Consider the following 10866-nt stretch of genomic DNA (forward strand, 5'->3'; position numbering starts at 1 on the left):
TGGCAGTGGGAGAGCATGACGTAAGCCCGCTCTGACACATCACTGCTGGGAGGGAGGGCTGCAGGCACCCGGCCTTGACGTGAGCATCAGTCCTGCCTCCACCAGCCTTCCCACCTTCTCCTGCCGATGCAGGGAAGCTTTAGGGCTTCCTGTGCTAAAGGGGACTCTTCTGAAGTCTCTGTGGAGGAAAAGCGGCCTGTTGCCTGAGGAGCCCTGGGAGGAGCCCTGGGAAGGAGCACTTGATGCTATGGAGTGAGGGTTGTGCTCTCTGGTGTCTCATCCTGCAGGGATGTGGGACTATGGAAACCTTCATCCCTGGTCAAATCAGGATAAGAAATGGCAAAAGTCCATAAGTCACTCAGGAGCAAAAGTGGTGTGACTTGGCCATGCTGTGCTAGTGTGGCTTTTAAAAGGCTGAGGTACAGTGGGAAGCTGGAGTTATGTGTTGACTCTGGGGTGTGAGCCAGATGGATGGCACAGGCTGATTCACCTTCCTTGGAAAAACTTGGGATCCTTACCCAGTGGATAATGAGAAGGGCTGGGAAAATGCCCCTTTTCAGCTTTAATTTGCCCAGCCTAGGCAGTGTAGGTGCCTCTGGCATGCAGGGAGGGTTAGCCATCCCCAGAGTCCCCTGGGGAAAATGGGCTGCATGGGCAGAATGAAAGAGGGATGTAAACCCCCAGACCTCCCTATAAATTTGCAGGGTAACTGGCAGCATTGCATTTGCTGTGAAACCCAAGAAGGAGCTAAGCCCTCAAATAGGGGGGGACAGCTTTGGGAGGAGGGTGCAGGGGAGCCTGTTGGAAACCCTGGTTGTGTTTCAGACTCAGATTCTCTTTTGTTTTCCCTTGGGGACTGGCTGCTTGGGTGGCTCCAGCCAAGGTGGGACTTGTTCCCCCATCCTGGGGAGAAGCAGCTAGGGATGCAGGTGTGGGGACCCTTGATGTGGGTCCTGTGCCCTGGGAACTGCCAAAAAGCCCTTGTCTGAAGCTTTGTTTCCTCAAATCGACCCATATCTGAGCAGGCTAATCCCACAGTAAATGCAGTTTTAAGGTTTTAGTGATACATTGTGCTCACTGAATTGTTGCATGGAGACTGACTCACCATGAGGCTGCTTGGAGCTTGGAGGGGCTGGAATGTGCAATGGGGCAGGTTATGGGGAGAAGGTGCTTGGCTTTGCTTGGCAGCATTTGCTCGTGCCAGCTCCAAGGCAGTGCAGAGCCTTGTCTATGCTGCTGGAGCAGAGGGTGTGCAGCTGAGACGAGGCTGCCTCTGTGCTGGGGCTGCCAGAGACTTTTTTTCCAGCAGCGCTTTGTTTCCACTCATTACCAAGGTCACTTTAGCGACATTTTTTGATGATCTGGTCATTCTTTTTGAACAAAACCTGACCATTTTTGTTCATCTTGCCAGTGCTTTGTATTTGCTTCCCAGTTGGCAACACTTGGGAATTTTTTAGCAACTTTAGGTTGAAAGACTTTTGGGGATTTTTTTTTTCCAGGATGAATTTTGCAGTGGAAAAATCCAATTTTTCATCTACCTCCGTGCATTGACTCTGACAGAGCACCCTCTCCCAAACCAACAGTAACCAAACCACAAAAATTGTTCTCAAAGAAGCAATCAAAGAGCAAAGAAAAAGACACCGACCAGGATCTCTTTTTCTTTCTATATTCTGAGAAAGCATGTGAATTATCCTGCTTCCAATTCTTCCCAGAACATCGTAGTAATGTTACAAATTTAGTCATAAAGCTGTGGTTGAATTATAGTTATCATTGTAAAACAATAATAACTATGCAGATACTTATTATGGTGCATTAAGTTACAATGATAGTAAATCTGTCATAATAACCATGGCAACTCTCTTAGCCGCGCAGTAGGGATCCTGCGATGTTATTGATAAAATCTGCTGAACTCGGCTGTCTTACCCTCCGCAGAGCTGCTGTACCATTTTATTGGAAATGGTGATTAAATGATGCAAACCATATCTCCCCTGGCACTCATTTGTTCCCTTCGTTTGCGTGAAGGCCCAAAGATGAGGCATTAAATGCTCTGTCACTTAACACATGGGACCAGTGGTAATTGCAGACCCCGGGTGAGGCTCACCTCTGCAGGAGAGCAGTTTTGTAGGATGGGCTCAGGCTGAAAGGAAGTGAGCAGGGGGTAGGTTTGGCTTGCCAAGTGCTTTTTTTGGGGATGGCTGGTGTTTGGCTGGACTGCATAGGATTTCTTGCATCTCTGCTGCTTTGGGTGCTGGGATGGGCTCTAGGGGTAGCTCTGTAGGAGGGCTGCTGCCTGCACCTGAAACCAGGAAGGTGCCCCCCAGAAGAGCACAAGTGCAAGCACTTGGTCTGGAAGATGCTGAGCCTTCCTCCAGGCTAGAGATGGTTAATGGTGATGGGCTGCCCAGGCCAAGGCTGGGAGCGTGCTGGAGGCAGGTCGGCAGCGATGGGCTGACTCAGGCTGTGGTCGGGCTTGAGCACCCAGCACGGAGACTCGCATCGTGCGGCTGCTGCTCTGACATGTTTTATGACCCTGTGTCGTCTCACTCCTGGTCATGTCCAGCCCTGCCACTGCCAGAATAACCCACAAGAAAGGCTGTTCTCACGAATTTCACTGACTTGTTTTGGGGTGAGGGAAGATCACACTTCTTTGGATGCCTCTGGGAGCCAAACCACAGTGGCTCCTTCCTAGTTTCCATCGATCTCATGCATGTGCAATCTTACACAAATGTGTGAGGCAATGCCAGGGTGGGCACTGGTTTGCCCAGGCAGGGAAGTGCATGGAGGCACCAACATCTTCCAGCACCTCCTGGTGGCATCTGTCCAGGCTGTGACAGCTCAGAGACCCACCTGCAGTCTCTCCTCTGTCCCATAACAAAGTGAGGCCACATGTATCCTAGAACAGCCTTCAGTTTTATTAACATGCTTTCCTAAGGACTGTGATTGCTGTCTGCTTTTTGAGAATTATTTCAGACTAGCACAGCAGAGTGCTGCAGTTGGCAGAGATGTGGGAGCCAGCAAGTTCCTGGCGTGGTGGGAAGCTGCCCTCATACAGGGCCAGGGGGCTCCTGAGCCCAGCTCAGCTATATTAGCCAGCAGAGAAGCCCCCACAGCTGTGCTGGGCTCTTCTTGAGCTGTGTCACGGCTGGCTGTAGGTTTGGACACGGACTGATGTGTGCTGGCTGCTGTGTCCGTGGGTGACATGGGCTGCAGAGCACCCAGGGGTGAGAGTGCACTGGGGAAGAGCCAGGCTGAGGCAGGCTCTGTCCTGTCCCCCTGCTGTGCTGAGCTGGCTCTCACTCCCTTGCCCCTGTCCTCCTCCCAGCCAGTGCTGCCAAAAATGGGCATGTTTCTCCTTTTGTCATTTTTCCATTGTAGTGTTTCATGCTGGTTTAGGAAAAAAGGCTAATAATTTGTCACTGTAATAAGGATTTTCTGGCTGAAGAAAAGCCCATTAAGATCTTGCTGAGTATAGGAGTCCAAGTTCTGTTGTGAGTGTTTATATTTTCTAATTACTCACAGATGCCTCCAATTGTGTCAGTGTGCAGCTGGGTATAGGACTGTAAGTGCTAGCTGGTTTCTGCCCCATTTGTTTAGTGGCTACTCCATGCAAGCTTGCCATGGTTGGGAAGAAACTCAAAGAGTGTCTGGAAAGGAGAGAAAGATGCTGGGATGTGTCAGCCTTGCCGAGCTGCAGTGGTCCCACAGGATGCTTTTGGCATTTGCTCTTCTTTAACCACCCTCTTTGCCCCAGGAAGGGACTGTCCGGGATCTGCTGCTGTCTGAGAGCGGCTGGTGGAGGTCAGTGAAGCTGCAATGAAATGAGGCAACCTCAGCTCTTGCCAGGGAGAGAGCTGGCCCTTCTGAGGAACATTTACCCTGTGAAATACAACAATTAAAAAAAAAAATCCTTGAGGAAAAGAATTTAATTTTTGGGCACCAAGTATTCAACCAGTCTCACCCTAGGCCTGCAAATAGTGCTGGTGGGGCGTTGAGGGAGATGTCTCGGAGTAAGGCAGCTTTCTTGATCCTTACACTGGGGAGTTTCCCAGCCCTATGGGAAATCTGTCTGGATCCCTGTATGTGTCAGCAGAGCAAGTGCTCTCAGAACAAGGGTGCTTTGAGGTCACTGACTGGGGTGGGAATAGCTCCCACAGGGTGCTGGGATGCTCTCTCCATCCGAGCATCACACCCACCTTTGCTCACACAGGTGAGCATGGATTCAAGAGGTCGGCATGTGGCACATGGAGTGGCAGTAAGGGCTGACAAGGAATGGTTCAGCAATATTGGTCCTGCTCTGCAGCCAGTGGCTGTCTTCCCTTCAGAGTTGCACTGCGCTCTGCTCCCAAAGACCCTCTGCAGATTTTGCCTTTGACTGGATCTTTTCAGTTTTGTTGTCAGGACTTGTGGACAGATTTTATCTTTGCTCATTGTTGATTGGAAGCTTATCAGTATAATTACACAAACATGTTTTATAGGTTGTGTATTAACACCATAAAATGGCAATCTGGTATTTACTGTAAGTTATATTAACTGTTACTGATTGCTATTACAACAAATGATGACATAATTATTGAATGAGAGCCATTTTAAATTTGCAAACTCCCTATATATGCCACTGTGCAATACTTCTCTCTATTACTGAACTGAGCAAAGGCACTTGAAGTATCCAGACTCCTTGGTCTATTTATGTGGCTAAAGATGTGATGGATTTCATATGTTGCAGAATGTGAGCTCTCATTTAAAAATAATAACTCAGCTCTCCAGGTTGCCAGGTCTGCTCAATACCCTCTTTCCTCGTTACCCTGAGGATCAGGAAACCCCTGGTAGCTGACACACCTTTCCCAGTACCTGACCTCAACAAATATTCTGCGATTGGTTGGGTTTTTTTGTTTTTCCCAAGTCTGCAGACGCTGTCTCAAGGTCTTTCAGCTCTCAAGGCAGCTTTCCACTGCATGAGAGGGACCTGTGAGATGTGCCATGGACAGGGGATATTGCTATGGAGCATGATGGCCTCATCCTGCCGTTGCCATGGGACTGTTTCAAGGTTGGGATCATCCTCAAGGCAAAATGTGTGAAAATGGATATTTCTGTGATGTGGCACTTCTCTGCAGCGATACCCTTGGAGCAGCCCCGATGAAATACTGCTTTCCATCAGGTCTGATGGGAATGGAGGTCAGGGAAGCTGGAAAGGTTTGGTATGTCAGGAAAGCAGACATTTGGGAGCTTGTTAAATCAGGGAAGGGGGGGGAGAATATTAGTTTTATAAAAAGGAATTCTAAATGACTCAGGATGCAATAAAATCTCCATTTCCAGCTGAGTAGATTGGGTTACACCTTTGGGTTGTGGAGCTGGGAGGGCGGAAATAATCCCATGCCTTCCATTTCGATGTGTGTGCTGGGATGTGTGTGCAGGGATGGGGCTTAGGGAGATGAGATCTGGGGGCTGAAGCTGGTCTCAGGATCTCCTGCTCCATCCGTGTGTGGGATGGCAGCAGCACAGCCTCTGATGGCTGCTTATTAAGGAATGTGCCTTTGATGATATAGGGCACCTGGGAGCACTAAATAATGACTTATAATGGGCTGTATAAAAATAAAGACTAATTTCGTTCTGGCTGTGGCTCAGAAATTGAAGTTATCATCTCTCCAGCTCTCTGAAGGGGCTCGGAAGCCTTTGCTGTCATAGTGGTATGAAACCTTGAGTCATGGGAGGGGAAACAAGAGGGGCTCAGGTCTTGTATGCTGGGACTGAGAAGCCTTGAATCTATTTTGAAAAACTGTCTCCCTTACTGGTTTTCCTGGGGGAAGATGAGTCTCAAGAAAGAGCCTTCTGAATGCTGTGCTGAAGTGTCCCGGGAAGGACCTGTAGTGGGACAGACATTGGGGGTTAATTTGGTCCCAGCTTCAGCAGCGGTACAGGGATGCTTTGCTGGGGAGCTTGGAAAAGCAGCTTCTCCCTGTGGTTTTTCTGGCTGTGGGATACAGCAGATGACTGAGGCAAGCACCATCCATCCAAGCATCTCATTTATTAGGACACCTTGCTGAAAGCGATGTGGAGGCCAAGCTCAATCTTGTGTGCTGTGAAACCACTTGACCCTGCAGCACCAAGGCTTTGCTTGTCTAGCAGAGACCTTCCCTGTAGGGCTGGCTTCTTTAGGTGGCCATGATAACTGGCTTTAGGTGTCCTTGGCCAGCCATGGGCGCAAGGGCTGTGTGGAGAGCCGGATCAGGGTGATGAGGGGGTAATGGAGCTGCCTTTGCTGTTACAGGAAGGCGCCTCTGCTTCACCTGCAGGTTTAGGGAATCCTCTTGCACCAAATGAACTGCAAAGGGGAAAAGGTCCAGCACAGCAGTGTCCTTAGGGTGTGCCCATGCTGGCCCAGCAAAGGTTTTCCCTACTCACGATGCATTAAAACCACCACTTGTGTGCGTGCTAGTGCTGCAGACTCATAGCTCCCTGTGCTTATCCTACATTTCCAGTCTGCTTTCCCAAGAAAATCAGTCTTTTGCAAACAGCCTTCTGCCTGTATTTCCCTTTTCCACCCCATAGTTTGCTTCCAGATATGACCCACTTGTCAGTAAAGCAGAGGTTTAAGGTTTCCATGAGCTTTGTGGGAGAAATAGGAGGTGTCGAGCAGAGTGATGCTGCAGGTGTCCCCACCAAGAACAGGCTGGCAGGAGAACTTGGCTTTGGTGTTTGATAAATGCCTGGAAGCTTGTGCCCTGCAGTGTCAATCCCTGGGTGTTGCTGGGTGTTGGGGCTGGGAAGTGATGCTGGACTGCTCTGCCTTCAGTGAAACACAGCCTAGGGCATCCCTGTCAGCCACAGGCTGGTGCTGTTTGCTCTCAAAGTGAAAATAAAGTTAGTAAATCAAGAGGGCTATACTGCCTTTAAGAAGAAGCTGCTTCCCTGCCTGCATTTTCCTCTCTGGAGCAGTGTTAAGGTGTATGGGGTGGATCTGCTGGCTCAACTGTGGGATGCTGCAGGGCTAGGGCATCTCCTGCCAGCCCTGAGGGCTTGCTAATTGATTTTTTTAATAAAACATCTAATAGAAGCAAAGAAAGGCAAATAGTCTGTAAGAAGACTCTCACAGCATATAGTATTGGAATAACAGATGGAAATATATTTTTTGAAGCATTCTTGCTGCAGAGCTGCCTCTTTGAAGTGTGTTTGAGAACAACACACCGTGCCAAGAACAGGGGGAGAAATTATTTGTGTCAGCAGAGCTGGGAGCTCGTGTGTCCCAGATGCTGAGGAGCCCCAGCACACTGGGCCACTTGTCCTTGCCAGGGAACATGGAGGGGATGAGGGTCTGGCAGGACCTGTCCTCTGCAAGCAAACCTCCCAGTATGCCCAGGTGAGAAGGTGAATATGGGGCTTTCCAGAGATGTTACAGCCTGAGCGTGGTGCTAGTGGCTTGTGCTCACTAGCAGAGCTGCCTGTTTGTGTTTGGACTTGTACTTCTTCTTTTTTTCCCCCAATGCTAAACGTATTTTTGGGCAGGGGAAGGTGAGAGGTTTAAAGGTTTGTGGGATCTTTCACCAAAAAGCATAAGAGCATGGCTTTTCCTTCTACCTGATGCTCTTTTTCTGGGAATAAAAACTTTCCTCAGCCAATCTGGGGGAAATTAAAGAGGGAGTGAGGCACTCCCGGGGCACTACCTAAGGATGTGGCATTAAAACAGAGGCTGTGAGGAAGAGGTGAGGGAAATGGTGATGGAGGCAGGTTGGAAGCATCCAGCATCACTAAGGGAATGGGCAGAGAGCTCTTCAATTGGGAAGTGCCCCATCACCCAGTTCCCACTGGAGTGGCTCTGCGGAGCTGGGGGACACCCAGCACCAAGAGCCTGAGCTCAGAGCTAGGGGTGTACCATGGTGTGTCAGGGCACAGTTTGATCTGCCTGTCTGGCAGGGAGAGGTTTGGGTTGAAAGAGGCTTCCTCCAAAACACACAAGGAAGGAATAAAGGTCAGGCAGAGTGACAAGGCTCTTGGTCCCTTTGGGTGAATAAACACCACTTTTCTGCAAAAGCTTTTTCCAAGCCCTGGCTGTGGAGGAATGTGGCTCTTGGTGCTGGGCTGGTGGGTTTGATCCCCAGATGCTGGCAGAGAGCTCCATCCCTGTGTGGCCCTGACCTTGAAGCAGGTGTCCTGGGAGGGCTGTCCTGTGAACCCACCATCCTCCTGCTCTCAGGTGTGTGCTGCAGAGTGTGCTTGGTGCCTGCTGTCCTGGGCATGGCTGGTAGAAGGGCAGATGTGTTCCCTGCACCAAGTCAGGAGGAAAATGGGGTACCTGGGTGAGAGAGGAGCAGGGCAGTGCCTTTTCTTGGGCATGCAGAGTGGGCAAGTGCTCATTTCCAGGGTGGTGGGCAGCAAAGGAGGCTGAAGCCCTGGGTGGGCCATAACAGCCTTGCCTGGTACGCAGCAAACCCACACTGAAACCAGAGGCACCTTTGCTCCTGCTGGCTGACACCTGGGCTCGCTGGAGCAAGGACAGCTATGAGGTACCAAGCTTATCCAGCAGACCCTGGGGCTGCAGGGTAAGTGCAAAGTATTTTAAGGCAGAAGCAGCCCTGACACTGCAACTTCTGCTATTCTGGCCTCCAGCCCCTCTCTCCCTGCTGGGGAGGACGTGTGTGTGCTGGGTACAGAGATGCTGCTTTGCTCTGGCTCGTCCCCAGCTCAGCCTGGCCAAGCAGGACATTTGCACCTCCCAGAAATGTTTCCCTCCCTCTGAGCAGACAGATGTGACTGTCCTTGGAGCTGACACGTGCTATGGGTAAGTGGAAATGTGCAGGTCCCGAAGGATGCTGTACCTCCCAGGGATTAGCAGGAGAGGCTGGCTTTGCACGGATGGGTTCCCTGAGTTGGTCTGGCTGTACATCAGGACGAGTGTACGCAGGTCCTCTCTGTCACGCAGCTTCAACATGTTCTCTCTTCACAGCACAGAGTGGTGCTAGCTGCTGGGGGCCATTTTGTGACAGCAGCCTGCAATGCCATCCCGTACCTGTTTGATCTCATGGTGCAAAGACGTGTGTGTTATGAGCTTGTGATAAAGTTCCTGTGATAAAGCAGTGAAGATGTGACAGCTCCAGACAGGTCCCCGCCCCAGCCCGCACTCTGGGGTACAGATGTTGGCCATGCCACTCCGTGTTGCTGGGGGATGTTCTCAGCAGAGCTGTGCTGAGAAGTGCATTTAGGACTTGCAGAGGTATTTGGAAATTTGGTTCCCTTCTGTTGGGAAGTGAAGCTTGTGATGCTTTAGGGCTGTCCCTAAATGGAAGTGGGGTGTGAGAGCTGCTTGCTGAGTTGCCCCAGCACAGCAGCCACAGATCCTTGGGTCCCCCTTGTCCTTCCAGTGTGGAGGAGCCCAGGGAGATTGGGCAGGTTTCCATTACTGGCCTAGGCTATGGTGCTTGTTAGCAAAGGCCCTGCTACTTCAGCAAGCAGATTCAATTTGGATGAGGCTGCAGAGTATACGTTTGCTCAGGGCTTTTACATCCAGCTCTGACTCGCAGTCCCCGTAAGGGATGGGGAAATTGAGGCAATGGGACTTACCAACATCCTTGCATTGCCAATGGGCATGGAGCAAGGTCACCCATGTCCTGCCTGTGGTTCAGTGCAAAGGAGTGACTGGACATGGCACTGCTCCAAAGGAGTCCCAGTCTTCCTGTGTGCTCCAGTGAGCTCTTGGGCAGTCAGGGCCGTCTTTGCTTCCACCAGTCTGATGGCAGTTCCACTCCTAATATGTTAATCTGATGGGTTTTGTCATGAGCAAAATAAGAAATCACGTTTTTAATAATAAAAAAGGGTCCTGCATCTTGTTAACATCTGGAGTTCAATCACTTCTGTGCTCAAAACTGTGGAATGCTTCAGCACAATATAAATCTTGCCACTTGCTGTACGTGGGCTCCAGATGGGGAGGGAGAGTTCATGTTCACTTGTAACCCATCTGGGTGCCGGTGGCTCCAAGCGGAGCTACCATGGTGTGTGGCTCCCCTGGTTCCACGCTGGGGGATAGTAGTGAGCCTCCCAAATGGACTCTGGCACTGGGATCAGTGCTGGGTGTCTGCATTTGGCATGCCAGGGTTGTATTGTGGCACTCCCACACCCATGGTGCCCATCTGGAGAGGGGTGAGGTCTCTCTGCTGCCAAAAAGCTTATGATGCTGAAGGTTTCCCACCCATGGGATGGTGGAGCCACAGCTCCCATGAGACCAAAGGAAAGACCAGGTTGGGCATCTCCACTGAGTGACGCACAAACTGCTGCCAGCAGCCAGCAGCAAGGCTGGAGCTGTGTCCCTCCCGAACAGTACCCACAGCCATCAGATGGGACAGCCTGTGGTCGTGGTGTTGGGACCCTGAGCCCCCATGGGCTTGTGTCATCTGCAAGCATTACCACCTCATTTTTCATCCAGATCACCGATAAATATATTAAACCCCAGAGCAGAGCTGTGAGATGCCCGGCTGTTAACCTAATGTCAGGCTGAGAATGAAGTATTTATCTTTGCTCTGCTCCTTCGCCAGGTTATAATCCGGACCAGTTCCTTCCCTTTCACACAGCAACTATTTAATTTCCTTAATAGCCTCTTGAGGTGGGCTTTTGAAAATCTGAGTGCAGCCATCACACCATGAACATTTTTAATGAAAGCAAGAGAATTTATTCTCTCTGGAAGTTTTCTTTGATTTTTCACTAAAAAAAAAAGAAAATTGCATTTTTTGTTAAAACCAAGATTTTTTGCCGCTTAAAGCCAAAACTTGATGTTTTTCTAGGCTTTCTGACATTTCAGACAAGTCAGGCAAATTTCCACAAAAAGAGGTTTTCTGTGGTTTGGTTGGTGTTTTTTTTTTTAAGTTGCTTTTCACTGAAAAA

Source organism: Mesitornis unicolor, unplaced genomic scaffold (assembly GCF_000695765.1).
Source record: "Mesitornis unicolor isolate BGI_N332 unplaced genomic scaffold, ASM69576v1 scaffold8572, whole genome shotgun sequence".
Lineage (NCBI taxonomy): Eukaryota > Metazoa > Chordata > Aves > Mesitornithiformes > Mesitornithidae > Mesitornis > Mesitornis unicolor.